This window comes from Geotrypetes seraphini, chromosome 4, assembly GCF_902459505.1.
Source record: "Geotrypetes seraphini chromosome 4, aGeoSer1.1, whole genome shotgun sequence".
Lineage (NCBI taxonomy): Eukaryota > Metazoa > Chordata > Amphibia > Gymnophiona > Dermophiidae > Geotrypetes > Geotrypetes seraphini.
Genome location: NC_047087.1, coordinates 118295294 through 118312338, shown reverse-complemented (window position 1 = coordinate 118312338; position 17045 = coordinate 118295294). Strand labels below are relative to the sequence as shown.

Genomic DNA, 17045 nt, shown 5'->3' with positions numbered 1-17045 from the left:
GCGGAACAGCGGTTGAAAAACACTGGTCTAGATACTTTAGGAACAGGTGTGTTTTCAGACGTTTCCTAAATTCCTCATAACTAATGGGCGAAAGCAATTGTTCTAGGTCTTTACCCCATGATGCTGCTTGGTGCGAGAGAAGATGTTCATGGTGTTTTTTCAGTTTACAACCTCTCACTGGGGGGGAAACGAAGTTGGAATGTGAGCTTCTCTTGTGTCTGTTGGCTGAGAAGACGAAAAGGTCAGTTATATATTTAGGGCCAAGTCTGTGTAGTGCTTTGAAGCAGAAGCAGGCAAATTTAAACTTTACGCGCGCCTCCATTGGGTAGTAGGGTGTCACGTGGTCAAACTTCCTCAGCCCAAAGATCAGTTTGACCGCTGCATTTTGCATCAATTGTAAACGCTGCATGTTCTTTTGGGAAATTGCTAAATAGGCGATGTTGCAGTAGTCAAGTAGACTCATTATGTGTTAATAAGATTATAGTGTGTATATGAAAAATGGATGGAGGAAATTGCATTAAAATTAGTACTATTATTATGGGAGTGAGGTCAGGGGCGGAGCCTGGGCAGAGCTTGGGCAGCGGTACTCGGCTGATATTTGTTAGGGGGTACTTGGCTTGAAGAAGCTGAGAAACTGGCATAGAAGGACCTCGACCTCAAGAATCTCTGCTGGCCAGTTAAGTGCTGAATATTGACACTTAACCAATCAAGTGCTGACTCCACTCTAGAACATCCCCCAAAATAATTCGTATCCAGTTAAGTGATGCTCAAAATTACCGAGCCCTCAACAGGCAATTTAACTAGCCAGGAGCCTTTTCTGGCTGGTTAAATCACACTGAATATTGACTCCTAAGATCTTGTATGCAGAAACCTAGCTTGATGTAACTATAATTAGGTTGTACTCATTGTGCATCATTGGTTTGAACTTGTCAACATTACATTTCATCTGCCATTTGAATGTCCAGTCTTCAGACAGATTAAATGTGATTTAACAACTTGGAATAGTTTTGTGTCATCTGCAAATTTAATCATGTCACTCATTGTCCCCATTTACAGATCATTTAAAAATATGTTAAGCACAAGTCCCTTGCAGGACTCCATTATTGCCTTCCCCCACTGAGAGAACTGGCTATTTAACCCTAATCTTTGGTGTCTTATCTTCTCCATGGCTTTTAATTTTTTCAGGAGTCTCTCATGAGGGGCTTTATCAAAAGCTTTCTAAATATCTAGATGCAAATATCAACTGGCTCACCTTTTCCGCATGTTTATTCATGCTTTCAAAACATGTAACAAATTGGTGCAGCAAGTTTTTACTTGGCTTTAATCCATTTTGACTCTGGCCCATTAAACCATGTTTATAATATATTCTATCCTTTGGCCTGGCACTGATGTCAGACCTAGTGGTCTGTAATTTCCTGGATCACGCCTGGAACCCTATTTAAAAACAGACACTACATTGGCCATCTTCCATCCTTCAGGTAGATTTTGTAAAAACTTCTTCGACATCCCCTCTCCATCTTTTCTTTTTCGAGCTGAAGAGCCCTAATCCATTCAGCCTTTCTTCATAAGGAAGTCATTCCATCCTTTTACTATTTTTGTTGCTCTTCTCTGTGCTTTTTCAAGAGATTGGACGACCAAAGATTGTACACAATCTTCAAGATGCAGTGGCACCACAGATTTATATTTTTAAAAAACCATTATACTGTTCTCTGTTTTACTATCCATTGTTTCATCATAGGTCTGTCCATAAAAGCAAAAAGGAATGAATCAAATTATGTCAAGTGAATGAGAAGGAAGTATTTCTTTTAAGATGCTTTGATAACTTTTGTAAATCAAGAAAGCAAAGTTACTACTAAAGTAGTATGACCAATATGCCATCCAGATAAAGACTATTTAGAAACATCCAATCCCTGACTGCGGAAGAGCCCATTAATTAATTCGTATTGGTTTTTTTTTAACTGCATATCTAGTTATATTGCATTGTACCTTTTCATGTAGGTCTATTACGGAACAAATTTAAAATAATATATGTGGCTGTAAACAACTATAAGTTATGGATACTGTATGTAAATGTTCAAAGAGAAACAACCTGCATTGGGTCTTATACTTTACACATGCTTTGTGTGCAAATGACTCAGTGCGGGAACAATAAGGGCTCCTTTTACGAAGCCAAGTTAGCGGTTTAACGCGTGTAATAGCGTGTGCTAATTTGCTGGCCGCGCTAGCCGCTACTGCCTCCTCTTAAGCAGGCGGTAGTTTTTTGGCTAGCGCGGGGGTTATGCGCGCTAAAAAGGTGCATGTGCTAAAGCCGCTAATGCTGCTTCGTAAAAGGAGCCCTAAAGGGTGCCAATATCTTGTACATGTATGATTTTACTTTCCTAAACATCAACTGGAATTCCTCATTTTAATATAGCTAAAAGTGTTCAAACTATAGAAGCATATTTTGGCTGCCTTTTATTTATTTAGCAAATTAACCCCCTCTTTTACAAATGCAAAGCACAGGTTTTAGCGCCGGCAGCGGCGATAACTGCTCCGACACTCACAGGAATTCTATGAGCGTCGGAGCAGTTACCGCCGGTGCGAAAACCCGCACTATGCGTTCTTAAAAGAGGGGGTAATTTATATTGGTTAAATGCCCTATTACATTGGCCTTACATTTTTGGCACCTGTTTGTGAATCAACCTGACTCATGATTTAATAAGGGGTTTAACTCACAAAAAAGGTACATTACAATATAAATAAAAAGGTATGCTAAAATAAAGGATAGGATTACCTATTAACCTCCAAAGAGGGAAGGTGTGTAAGAATTCTGAAAGCTTAGCTCATGCTAGCACTGGAAATTTAACCCCTAAGTCCGAAGTAGATTAAGATTAATTCATATTTCAACAACTGTGCCAAGGCCACTGCACTTGTGAATCCCAAGTCTGATAACAAAGCTACCATAGCATCATAAAGTAATAACCAAAGCCCTGTAGGCTGGATTCTATAAACGGCTAGGGTTACCAGATTTTCCAGAACTAAAATCTGGATGCATGGCCCCGCCCCCAGGCCCGCCCAGTTCTGCTCGAGTCACGCCCCATCCCACCCCCAACCCGGCCCCTCAACCTGTTCACTTGTCGGGAGGGCATCTGCGCATGCGCTGGTATGACACGATGATGTCACATGCATGCACGTGATATCACCATGCTGCATCTGCGCATGTGCAGATGCCATCCCGACATCGCTCCTAGATGGAAGTTTTTCAAAACCTGGACAAAGTTCAGGAAATCCGGACAGCTGGTAACCCTATAAACGGTGCCTATAGGTGCGGTTGTCAATCAACTGCTAGGCGCCATTTATAGAATCCTGCCTAGTAGCACCTAGGCATGTTTAGGCATCACTAGGTGTTCTGGAAGTAAACGCTGGTATATTAGACCAGATTTTATTGGACCTAATTTATTGGCATATAACTTGGATGCCTAGTAATTAATGCCTGTCAACCATGCCTATTCTCCGCCTCTAACTATGCCTACTTTTTAGGTAAGCATCATTAGGTGTTAGAAGGTGCCTTAAATTAGGCATCATGCAGAATTCCACACTTAACATTTTTTAAAATTTTTTCAAAAATGTTCTAAATTATACAATTCTAAACAGAACAGCACAGGATAAAGATACATTCCATAAAGAAAAAAGACGTAAACATCAACAAATAATACACATCTTTCTAACCCACAATACTTGGAGGAGGTATCTTAATTTCAGATCAAATAGAAGGAAAATATAAACTCAGGTTCAACCCAAGTTAAATCAGCACTTATACTAATTCTCTAACTCTCAATTAAGACCAGATAATATACTATTTCACAATTTTTTTCTTGTTCATGAAAACTTAAAAATTGCTGAAGTTGAGTGGGATCCCAAAAACTAAATTCTTTTTCCTGTATTTTAATAATACACTTACATGGGAATTAAAAAAAAAATTTGCTGCCAGAGCTAAAACTCTAGGTTTTAACTGAAGAAATTCTTTCCTTCGCAACTGGGTTGCTCTGGAAACATCCGGGAATATTAAAACTGCATCCCCACATAATTTAGTTCTATTTTTAAAATACAATTTCATTAGTAAATTTTTATCCAACTCACTTAAACAAGTCATCAAGAGAGTAGACCTGTTTTGGATGACATCTTGCGAGTCCTTCAAAAAATGACTTAAATCAAATTCTGGGGTAGTCAACTGGTCTACTCCTTGATCTGCTGAAACTTTCTTTTTCTGTGGGATAAAATAACCGCTTTGTATTGAAAAAGTCTCCAAATTTCCCAATCCTAATATCTTCTTGAAATATTTTCTTAACAATATTTCAGGAGATATCAGGTGAGTCACTGGAAAATTCAAAAATTGGAGATTTTTTGAATGGGATAAATTCTCCCCACACCTAACTTTTAATTTTATTTTTTAAAATTAATTATTCAATTAACTTCAGTGGCATGGCATAAAAAACTGAGACAAGTAGAGATCAAAAACAATTACATATGGTGTTTTTGCTGAGGTAATGATGATATTCATTACCTCAACAAAAACACCAGCGTGTTGCGGGTGTTTGAGGATCTATCTCCACTATTGGATATACCATATGTAATTGTTTTTTTATCTTGTCTCAGTTTTTTGGTGGTTACTATAGTGAGTTGAGCAAGTTGTGTTCCACAATCTTTGAATGGTCAATTACTATGCCATTTAAGCTAATTGAAGTAATTTAAGTTAGGCATCACCAGGCAGCCTCACTTAGGGTACGTAGGGGCACCTAACTAGGGTGCTATTTTTAGACTCTGGTCCTGTGGGGCTTCGCAATGATTCAAGCAGAAAGGAAGTGGGACAATCCTGAAGTTTCAATGGGCATCCACAACAATGACTTCAGCAGGGAGGCAAGGCATCCTTTGATTCAGATATGACCACTGGTGATCCTGTTTGGGCCACAGAAAAGTGGTTAAGCAAAAAAGTTTCATTCTACCACAATAACTAAAAATGCTTTGTTAACTTATTCACGTTTGGCAGCAATATGGCTCCTTTGGGCCTGAGTAGCAGCAATGGCAGTATGCCTGGACCTGGGCAGCCAGCTGCCTCAGCACCTCTTCTGACAGTCCTTATATTAGGCAAACAAAAAAAACTCTTAAGAAAAAACTGCCAAAATGTCATATAACCAAGCAAGAAAGCATTGACAGTGCCCAGTATTTGATTCTCAAAGAACATTCACGGGACCAAAAGAAAATAATTAATTAATTAATTAATAAATGTGAGACATCTCAGTATGGGCCTAAAGGCTCCTTTTACTAAGGTGCGCTAGCGGTTTTAGTGCATGCAGGATTTTAGCCAAATAGTAACAACATTCAATGCTACCAATCCAAGGGCAAGCAGTGACTTTCCCCATGTCTATCTCAATAGCAGACTATGGACTTTTCCTCTAGAAACTTGTCCAAACCCTTTTTAAATCCAATTATGCTAATTGCTGTTATTACATCCTCCAGAAACCAGTTCCAGAGCTTAAATATTTGTTGAATGAATAAATATTTTCTCCGAAAGGTTTTAAAAGTATTTCCATGTAATTCCATGGGCATGGCTTTAGGTATCTGGCCAATCTGCATCTTAGGCAACTCCCAGTACATCCCAGAATACACTGGGAAGGAGGCCTAAGACTCTGGTTGGCCCAGGCGCTTAAAGCCCCTCCTATGGGGAAGGCCCTCCATTCTGAAGAGGCGGGCCTGCCGGCCGGAGGGAGTGGGCATCCCTCCTGTCGGGGATTGTTTAGGGGTTTTCGGCAGAAGGGATTGGGCATCCCTCCTGCCGCAGACAGTGAGTGTGTGTGTGTGGGATTTGGGGTGGCGTGGGAGGGAGTGGGCAACCCTCCTGCTGGTCGACTTGCGGTGGGGTTCAGGTGTTCCCTGCCGCTCAGCTGATTGCAGCACGGAGATTCCCTTGCCATGACCAACTCAGTGGCAACACGATTCTCTAAACGGCGTCTGTAACATGGACGCTGGTTATAGAATTGGGGTGGTTAGGTGGGGATTCTATATAGGACACTTGTGTACGATTCTTAAAAGGCGCTTAGGCGGCTGCTGAGACCAGGCATCCTATACAGAATCAGGCCCAAACTGTACCCTAACCTATTCCCTCTCACAAGCTACCTCACACCCCTTCATAAACCCATCCACCCACCCATTGTAGATGAAGTCGATGAACTAATAAGAACTGCCATACTGGGTCAGATCAAAGCTCCATCTAGTCCAGTATCATGCTTCCAACAGTGGCTAATCCAGATCACAAGTACTCAGCACAATCCTAAAGAGTAGCAAGATTCCATGCTAACAATTCTAGAGATAAGAACTGGCTTTTCTTGAGCCTATCTTAAAAGCAGTTTAAGGACATTTCCTCCAGGACATTCTAAACCTTTTTTTAAACCAGATCTGCTAACTACTTTTACTACAGTCACTCAGTTGACACTCACCACTTTTACATTGTTTATCGTGTATTGGACTTTTAATACCAGCTATACTATCTGCATATATCTAGGCGGTGTTCAAAATTAATAATTAACAACAAGTAGAAATAAAACTCAGATAGGAAAGAATACCACATCACTTCTACAACAAGAAACAGAAAAACAGCAGCAGCAACAAAAAAATAACAACTATGAAGCCTATTCTCTAAAGTCACCGTGCATTTAACGAAGGCACTAAATCATCGTTTAATGCATGGATTTTACCACCCAATTATTAAAAATGGCTCACCGTGTTTTTTTCTGTGTTTTCTAGCAGCCTCTGTATGAAGTCATTAAAATTAAAACTGTAGTCTAACAAGGTCATGAATATTAAAATGACCTATTTGGGTGATTCTTAAAAAGGAATGCCCCTCCATTTATGAAAAATCGGGGCCAATATTTACTGGCAGGGTTGACTCAGACACTGACAGGAAAATAAAGCAGCTCAGACCTACCAGCAGCCCTGGTTCCATGTAGCCCCCAAAAAGCCTGGTAGTCTAGTCCACCCCTCGCCATTGTTGCCCCCCCTCCACCTCTTTGTCTCTTTGCGGATGATACCAAAATCTGCAATAGAGTAGACACACCGGATGGTGTGAATAACATGAAGAAAGACCTGGCGAAGCTTGAAGAATGGTCTGAAATTTGGCAGCTAAAATTTAAAGAAATGCAAGGTCATGCATTTGGGCTGCAAAAAATAGAGGAAACGGTACAGTTTATGGATGAAGAACTTATGTGCACGACGGAAGAGTGGGACTTGGGTGTGATTGTATGTGATGATATTAAGGTGGCCAAATAGGTTGAAAAGGTGAAGGTAAAAGCTAGAAGAATGCTAGGTTGCATAGGGAGAGGTATGGCCTGTAGGAAAAAGGAGGTATTGATGCCTCTGTATAAGACTCTGGTGAGACCTCATTTAGAATATTGTGTACAATTCTGGAGGACGCACCTTCAAAAAGATATAAAAAGGATGGAGTCAGTCCAGAGGAAGGCTACTAAAATGGTGTGTGGTCTTTGTGATAAGATGTATACTTTGGAGGAAAGGCGGGAGAAAGGAGATATGATAGAGTCATTTAAATACCTACATAATATAAATGTGCATGAGTCGAGTCTCAGGGCATAGGATGAAGTTAAGAGGTGATAGGCTCTGGAGTAATCTGAGGAAATACTTTTTTACGGAAAATGTGGTAGATGCGTAGAACAGTCTCCCGGAAGAGGTGGTGGAAACAGAGACTGTGTCTGAATTCAAGAGGACTTGAGATAGGCACGTGGGATCTCTCAGAGAGAGAAAGAGATAATGGTTACTTTGTATGGGCAGACTAGATGGGCCATTTGGTCTTTATCTGCAGACATGTTTCTGTGTTTCATGTGGAAGATTGGTAGGAGGGTGCCCACTCCCTTCTGACATACTTTTTAAAAAAATGTGCATAGCTTTTGTGTGTGTGCACAGCACACACACAAGAGCTGTGCACATTACCCCACAACCCCGCCAGAAAGTTACTCCCCCGACAGCCTAGTGGTCTAATGGGCTATCCCCCTCCATCTCCCCCCAACAGCAAGCTTCCCACCGCAGACAGTCTCCCAGTGCCCCCCACCACACAAACCTGGTGGTTTAGTGGATCATCCCCCCTCATACTTTTTTAAAAAACCAGCAGGAGGGGAGCTCAGTCCTTCCCACAAGCCCATCTCTTCAAAATGGCGGGTCTTCCCCTTCCCAGTGCATCCTGGGATGCACCAGGGAGGGGCCTAAGGCCCTGATTGGCCCAGGTGCCTAAGACCCCGTCGACGTGAGCGAACTCTCCTCCTGCCGGTCTTCTAGAAGGATACAAAAAGGGTTTGGGGAAGATGGCCCACTAGATCACCAGGCTTGTGTGGTGGGGGGGGTCTGTCGAGGGAGGGGGTTATACGCATAGCTCTTGTGTGTGTGCTGTGCCCAAACAACAGCTGCGCCCATTAAAAAAAGCAGCCCCTGTTGTCCCTGCTTGCCGGTTCAGGCACGGAAAGAAGGAATTGCTATCAAGGAGTTGGTTTTTTTGTTGTTGTTTTTTTTGACAGGCACGCAGGAAGAGGAGCTGTGCTAGTGATTTTAATTCTGAGCACAACTCCTCCTCTCCCTTTACCGGCATGTTCCGCACAAATAGTATGCATATAATTTGTATATTATTGTGCTGAGAATCACCAATAAAACAAAAATTGCTCCCACCATGGTATTTTTTGCACTATGTATTTTGGTGCACTATGTATTTTTTTTTTTTTTTTACCATGGTGTCGGAGCTAAGAGCATCTAGTCCAGGGGTGTCCAACCTGTGGCCTGAGGGCTGCATGCGGCCCCATGAAGTATTTTGTGTGGCCCCGCTCGAGGGTGATGCAGTGTTTTCCTCTGCTGCCCCCAGGTGTTTACCGTCTTGCCAGCTCCCTCCTCTGTCTTGCTGCAGTGTTTGTGCGGCCCCAGAAAAATGTTTTTCGGCCAATGTGGCCCAGGGAAGCCAAAAGGTTGGACACCCCTGATCTAGTCCTAACAGACTACATGACTGGCACTGAAGATTATACAGTATATAAGGGAAGAAAATAAGCAAGTAAGTAGCTTTTATTGCTTAAATTCAATGGTTGAGATTTTAGTTTGGGGCTGAAAACTTACATACTCTTTCTTAGACATTCATAATTGTATGAATGGACAAAAGGAAAGCTTCAGTAAAGCTGGAATACTCACAATTAATTAATCCATCTTTTTTCATCTCATAGTTTTATGGCTGATTTTGTATGAATGCATGCCCCATTTTTCCCCTCTGCTATAGATAACTACTAGAAAACAACATATTGTTTACTTCAGTGTAGCTTTGTATTTCAGTTCCTCCTAAAAGGTTAATGACCATAGAGTGCTGGGAGAGGGGTAAAGCAGTGGAAAGAACATCCTGATGCTTCACGATTCAGGCTAAACAGCCCACAGAATGATAGGAATACTCTGAGGCAGCACACGGGGAGCAAAGCAACTCCAGTAGTGGTAAGTACTGGGAGAAAGACAAGGCAGCACTGACAGCGCCATGGCATAAGATAAACTACAAAATGCCTAAAATGGAGCTATCCATATATGCTATGAAACATTGTTAAAACTGCACAGAAGCAACCTGTGAGGAATAAAGGGCCAAGATAGAGTACTAGGATTGAGCTGTAGTCAGGCCTTATCCTCACCCAGCACTCACATGATCCCCAAGTTCCCCAAATTGTGTACAGTTCTGGAGACTACACCTTCAAAATTCCCAATCCCCAAGAATCTCCAAATTCCTGATTCACCCAGTCTCTGCATACTTAACCTCATTCTTCTATGATGCAGCCCAGGGATAGAGAAGTCAACTAGTGTTAAAATATTTGTCTGCTTCTTGCTAGTACACCTTGGTGCATTTCTCACTGTCATGTCTGAGCTGCACAGGTCCAGCACTGGTACAGGGAACCATATGAGAAGAAGAAATTAAAAGTGCCAAGACCATGGTAGCAGAGGGCGATGGGCTTCTGGACAAAGAACACTCTTGCTCATTCTTAGAGCCAGCTATGCCTATGCAGATGGGCTGAATTCCCTTTCAAAATTACATTTTGCTTGCCAGCTTCTGTCCACAACGTCATACGATATTCTTTTCATCCTTACTTGGGGCCATTATTTAGATATTCTCCAGATAATGCCATGGTAATGACTTAATATAGTAGTACAATCATTTTGAAAATCAAATCTGTAAACATTAAAATCAGACAAGAAACTATATGCAGAAACCACTAGAGGATCCCAGAATATAAAGAAATGCTGTTTTCACAGTAGTAGCACCCTACAGAGTTCACATTAGGTATACTCACAATTAGATGACTCTCTGTATGTGTTCGTTGGTTGATATATGTATTGAGTGGATGAGGGTGGGCTCTGGAATGAAACAGTTACAAGTTTCTGGCAGGGAAGGCCTGGCTTGGCGCTTTGTTTGTTCGGCTGAGTAATCTCATTCTCCTCAGATGCCTTCTGGATCTCAAATGTCTTGGGTTTCTTCCTGAATAAAAAAAAAACAGAGTGCTTTGAATGTACTACTTGCATGTCTAGAAGACAATATTTTCAGACTCTATTTAAGATAAACCTGAAATTTCCTTTTCTTTAACAAGGAAGATCTCCACCTCTCCCCAAAAGTCCTTTATGTCCTTTGTTCAAAAACCAGTTAGTCCTTTTGTAACCCTTCTTAATCTGGGGACCCTCATAACTGTTATTTTCCTGCTGTGTGGCAAACCAGGTACACAAGTTTAAGGAGATAACATCAAGATTTAAAGGTTTAATTCTCTGGAAATTTAGGGTTTCAGGTCAGCATCAGGCCACTGGTACCAAAATGCACTCACTGCATACCATTCCTTTCCCAATAAATCAGTCGAAGCCAGATTATGTTCTCATCTAAGGTTAACCTGAACCAAGTATTTACTGTAAGTCTTAAGGGTTTGGTGGCAAAAATCAAATGATGGCAGAATAGAAAGATAATAATCAATTACAGTGTTTTAGGTTATGTTCAAGTGGAGAGCCCTGCCTCTTAAATTCTTTCCGAACTAGTATGAATTCAAAAGTGCAAAGCAAAATAAACCACAGGGAAGCAGCAACACAAACCAAACATGAAGCACGCTTCAGATGGAACAACAAGACAGAGCTAAAAGGTTGTAGGAAGCAGATTTTATTGAGGGACCTAACACAGCACGTGTTTCAGCAGAGGCTTGCATCAGGGGTCAAAATTGTACATCACAGTACAGCGCTTCCTGTTTAACATTGTCAACTGCAATATTTAAAAGTCTGAGAAGGTTTTGTAGAGCGCACATGATAGCTACAAACATCTTCTTAGACTCTTAAATATTATCATTGACGACATTAAGCAGGAAGTGTTGTACTACTGTGATGTACAATTTTGACCTCTGACACAGGTATCTGCCAAAACACGGGCCGTGTTAGGTCCCTCAATAAAATCTGCTTCCTACAACTTTTTGGCTCTGCTTTGTTGTTGCATCTGAGGTAAATTTCACTTTTAGGAACTGCTTTGACATGTAGCTCCTAATTGGTAAGGCACGACTTTAGTACAGGAAGAGGCGGTCGGAGCATACCGTGGGTGATTTCCTTCACTCGCCCGCGCTCTGGCTGCCCTCTCCTGCCTCTCCGGCTGCCCTCTCCTGTCTCCCCTGCTAAAAAACGTATTTGCGGTTTTCAACATTCGCAGGGGTTCCTGGAATGGAACCCCTGCGAATATCGGAGGAGTACTGTATACTTGAGCTCTCTCCAAGTTTTCCGCAAATATCTGAAAACCTGGCTTTTCTCAAAAAATGTAAGTCTCCCTCCAACTTAGGAATCAAAGAAACTCTTATATCTTGGCATCCCAAGTCCTCTAAATTTTCTTCACACTTCTACCTCTAACCCTCTGTTGTAGTTCCTTCCTATTTCTCCTACTGTAAACCGCGTCGAGCTCTACGAACGTGGAGATGATACGGTATACAAACCTAAGGATTAGATTAGATTAGATATAGTATTTGTAAACCACTTTGATTTTACTCACAGAGAAGCAGTATATCAAATTCATGAACTTTTACTCTTGCCTTTTTTGGAGAGGGAAGGGAAAGGAGAAAGAGATAAACTAAACTGCAGGGGTAGGGTTGTTCAGAAAAAACATAAAATTGGAAAAACTGGGCAAATTGAAGTTTTTCCCATTAATTTGATGTTTGATCAGAAAATAATTTTTTTAAAGCCCATTCTGGGGTCCCTCAAAGCTACCAATTACATAAAGTTCTGTTTTTCTTAAAATTTGCTATTATTTTTGCTTAATGGTGCAACTTTCTTGGTATTATAGCTATAAATTTTATGTTTTCACACTCAGCAATGGTACATTGTTAAAAAGATATTTTATGCAAAAAAAATCTAGTATTTTATTAAATAAATCTTCAATATCTACACTTTATTGTGGAAAATAACAGAAATTTAACATACTTCACTAATAGCTAAACACGTACACTTTGGAGCAGTCCAAACATTGAAGCATTCAATGTCTTCTTGAGATAGTCAAGATAAAGCCTGTGATGCTGTTTAACTCCTTGCAACAAGGCCTAAGTGAAACTGTTACATTAGACCCACTAGATTACATTAGAATAACTTTTTAAAAAAAAGTTTTTGTGTTTCCTGTGTGTTAAGTTGGAAAATAGAAACCTCTACCGCGACTTTGTAAAATGAGCCTTATATCACTTATAAGACCATGAGTCATGAAACAAACAAAGCATATGTTGCCCACTACATCAATACTCAAGGCAACATCAATACGTACTCAGCTATTTAAGGCTATATCTACTTTCACCAGCACAGATACAAAGGCATTAACTCTGAGGCATTTTCTCTGTTCCCATGGTCTGTAACAGTATTATTTCTAACTGTAAACTAGTACTACTCATGGGTATAGAAAAAGCTTTAAAGTTGATTACAGGGCCACCACAATAACTGACTCAGTGCTCACTGATCTTGAAGCAAGGAGTTGGACAGCATTGCAGGCTTTAGCCTATCTCAAGAAGACAGTGAAGTCCAGATTCTCCAAATAGCACTATTATTGGCAGCCATCTTAAAAGTGGCCGCTGATCATGTGTCAATCACCTGAGGCCGCTTTTTAGAGAATTGTGCCTCCAGCAAAGGTAGGTGTTAGAAAGTAGGCCAGGATTTTCAAGGCCTACATTTCTGGTGCCTACAAGTAGCGTTTAATAATTTATCTGTGAGAGATTAAGGTTTTTTTTCCTCTTTAGGAATGCTCTTGTGTCACTGGGTAGCAGAGTGTATTGGGCAATTAGAAAAACTATGGGGCTCATAAGCAAAACAGAAATACGTCTAAAAATCCGCCCAAATCAGCACTTGGACGATCAAAAAGACCAAGTCCAAGTGCCGATAATCAAAATGAGTTTTCAGATATATCCAGAGACTTTTTAGGCTTCTGAATCTCGCTGTGTGCCCAGAGCAGAAAGGGATGTTTTGGGAGGAGTGGTTAGGGTGGGATGTGGGCCGACCTAGACTTAGTTGTACTGCAGGGATAATCAAAAGTTTGCGAAACTGCTTAGACGAAACTTATACGTTGTGACTTAGGCAATCTAAAAATAGGTATAAGTGCCAAAAAGGTATCCATAGTGACTAGAGAACCACTGCAGGGACACAGTAAAGACCCCTACACACTCCCCCCGTGTTCACTGCCCCCCTCACACCACCATAAAAATCAGAATAAAAATGTATATACCTGCCTCTGGAACATCAGCACTTGGCATAGGAAAGTCTAGTAGAGCTTAAGTAGTCTGGGAGGGGTGGGCTACTGAATCACAGAGAGGAGGACCCAGGCCCATAAGCCACTCTAACCACTATATTTATGGTGAAAAATGTGAGCACTCCCAAACACTGCTCTATAGGTGCCACCTGCAGTCATAAAGGCTATTTGGGGTTGTAGACCAGTGGGTATAATGGGTTTTGGGGAGCTCACCATAACCTATAAGGGAGTTCTGGTGAGATGTTTATCTGGCACCCTTTTTGTGAAGTTCACAGCAGTGCCCTGTAATGTGCCCCACTGCTCTCTTGCCATGTCTGGGTGGCCAGTCCATCACTTTGCAGGCCCATCCCACATTTCAGACTTGGATGAATATTTGGTTGAGAATGTGGTATAAAGATAGACGTACTGGTGGTCTGGACAATCAAGCGCCTGGATGTACAGAGACGCGATTAAAAAAAAAAAAAATCTTTTGAAGTACTATTTGAAAATGGACCTTTTGCATTTGCCGACTTTGGACTTAGATGTTTCTTTCGATTATGGCCCTCCATGTGTCCTAGAGGAAGATTCGCAAAGCTTCGTGTTAAAAACTGATGGGTCACTGTCAAAGCTGTTCTTGTAACGATTTTAAAAAAGCAAGTCATTCTCCAAAAACAATGCATGCAAATAAGGTTCGCAGAGCAGAGCATAGGCTCATTAAATTTACTTGAGATGAGTTGCTGGTGGTAGCGATTAGCACATGCGCAGAATATACCCACATTAAAAAAAATCAACCATCATCCAACCCTCCCACCAACTCCCCCTGTGCCCCCAACTCTACCCCCCCCCGCAGCAGGAGAGATGCCCAATTTCTCCCGCTCTTGCCCAATCCTCCCGACAACTCACTCATGCCCTGGACTCTACACCCTCTCCTACAGCAGGAGAGATGCCCACTCTCTCCCTTCATCTCCCCCACAATTCCCCTGTGTCTTCGATGACACCCCCACCCCTCTGTATCTTATTCAGGAAGTTTGGCTGGAGGGACACCTACCTGCTCCAGCTGGCAGGCCCACCTCTTACCAAATGGCAGGTCTTCCCCTTCCCAGTGCATCCTAAGATTCTGTGGTTGGTCCAGGTGCGTTCGTATGGAAGGTGACTCAAGCATCTGAGCCAATCAGGGCCTTAAGCCCCTCCCATGTGCATCCCAGAATGCACCAGGAAGGGGAAGGCTCACCATTTTGCAGTGGCGGGCCTACCGGCAGTAGGGAGAAGGCATCCTTCTTACTAGCCATCAGAGAAAGATACGAGGGTGTTTGTGGGGGTGTTGGGAGGGCAGCAGAGGGATCTTTGGGGTGTTGGAGTTGAGTCAGGGAGTGTCAAGGGGATGTTGGGGTGTCAGGGAGTATCAGGGGGATCTTGGGGTGTCAGGGTGGAGTCGGGAACTGTTTGGTGGGGTTCAGAGGATGATGGAGCCAGTGGCAGGAGGAACATAGTAACATAGTAACATATAACATATAACATAGTAACATAGTAACATAGTAGATGGCAGCAGATAAAGACCCGAATGGTCCATCCAGTCTGCCCAACCTGATTCAATTTAAATTATTATTTTATTTTTTTTTTCTTCTTAGCTATTTCTGGGCGAGAATCCAAAGCTTTACCCGGTACTGTGCTTGGGTTCCAACTGCCGAAATCTCTGTTAAGACTTACTCCAGCCCATCTACACCCTCCCAGCCATTGAAGTCCTCCCCTGCCCATCCTCCTCCAAACGGCCATGCACAGACACAGACCGTACAAGTCTGCCCAGTAACTGGCCTAGTTCAATCTTTAATATTATTTTCTGATTCTAAATCTTCTGTGTTCATCCCACGCTTCTTTGAACTCAGTCACAGTTTTACTCTCCACCACCTCTCTCGGGAGCGCATTCCAGGCATCCACCACCCTCTCCGTAAAGTAGAATTTCCTAACATTGCCCCTGAATCTACCACCCCTCAACCTCAAATTATGTCCTCTGGTTTTACCATTTTCCTTTCTCTGGAAAAGATTTTGTTCTACGTTAATACCCTTTAAGTATTTGAACGTCTGAATCATATCTCCCCTGTCTCTCCTTTTCTCTAGGGTATACATATTCAGGGCTTCCAGTCTCTCCTCATACGTCTTCTGGCGCAAGCCTCCTATCATTTTCGTCGCCCTCCTCTGGACCGCCTCAAGTCTTCTTAAGTCTTTCGCCAGATACGGTCTCCAAAACTGAACACAATACTCCAAGTGGGGTCTCACCAATGACCTGTACAGGGGCATCAACACCTTCTTCCTTCTACTGACTACGCCTCTCTTTATACAGCCCAGAATCCTTCTGGCAGCAGCCACTGCCTTGTCACACTGTTTTTTCGCCTTTAGATCTTCGGACACTATCACCCCAAGGTCCCTCTCCCCGTCCGTGCATATCAGCTTCTCTCCTCCCAGCATATACGGTTCCTTCCTATTATTAATCCCCAAATGCATTACTCTGCATTTCTTTGCATTGAATTTTAGTTGCCAGGCATTAGACCATTCCTCTAACTTTTGCAGATCCTTTTTCATATTTTCCACTCCCTCTTCGGTGTCTACTCTGTTACAAATCTTGGTATCATCTGCAAAAAGGCACACTTTTCCTTCTAACCCTTCAGCAATGTCACTTACATACATATTGAACAGGATTGGCCCCAGCACCGAACCCTGAGGGACTCCACTAGTCACCTTTCCTTCCTTCGAGCGACTTCCATTAACCACCACCCTCTGGCGTCTGTCCGACAGCCAGTTTCTGACCCAGTTCACCACTTTGGGTCCTAACTTCAGCCCTTCAAGTTTGTTCAACAGCCTCTTATGAGGAACTGTATCAAAGGCTTTGCTGAAATCCAAGTAAATTACATCTAGCATATGTCCTCGATCCAGCTCTCTGGTCACCCAATCAAAAAATTCAATCAGGTTCGTTTGGCACGATTTACCTTTTGTAAAGCCATGTTGCCTCGGATCCTGTAACCCATTAGATTCAAGGAAATACACTATCCTTTCTTTCAGCAACACTTCCATTATTTTTCCAACAACTGAAGTGAGGCTCACCGGCCTGTAGTTTCCTGCTTCATCCCTGTGACCACTTTTATGAATAGGGACCACATCCACTCTCCTCCAATCCCCAGGAATCACTCCCGTCTCCAGAGATTTGTTGAACAAGTCTAGGACTCGCCAGAACCTCTCTGAGCTCCCTTAGTATCCTGGGATGGATCCCGTCTGGTCCCATCGCTTT

General features: G+C 42.2%; 1 protein-coding gene across 14 annotated transcripts in view; it reads right to left on the bottom strand.

The window, feature by feature from the left end:
* The window catches only part of ZBTB20 (zinc finger and BTB domain containing 20), a 1614058-nt gene that overhangs the window by 140970 nt on the left and 1456043 nt on the right, over positions 1 to 17045 (bottom strand). For all 14 annotated transcript variants that reach the window (XM_033940835.1, XM_033940838.1, XM_033940833.1 and 11 more), the window contains one exon: positions 10344 to 10528. The gene's annotated coding sequence lies outside the window, so the exon portion shown is untranslated. The remainder of the gene's footprint in view (positions 1 to 10343; positions 10529 to 17045) is intronic.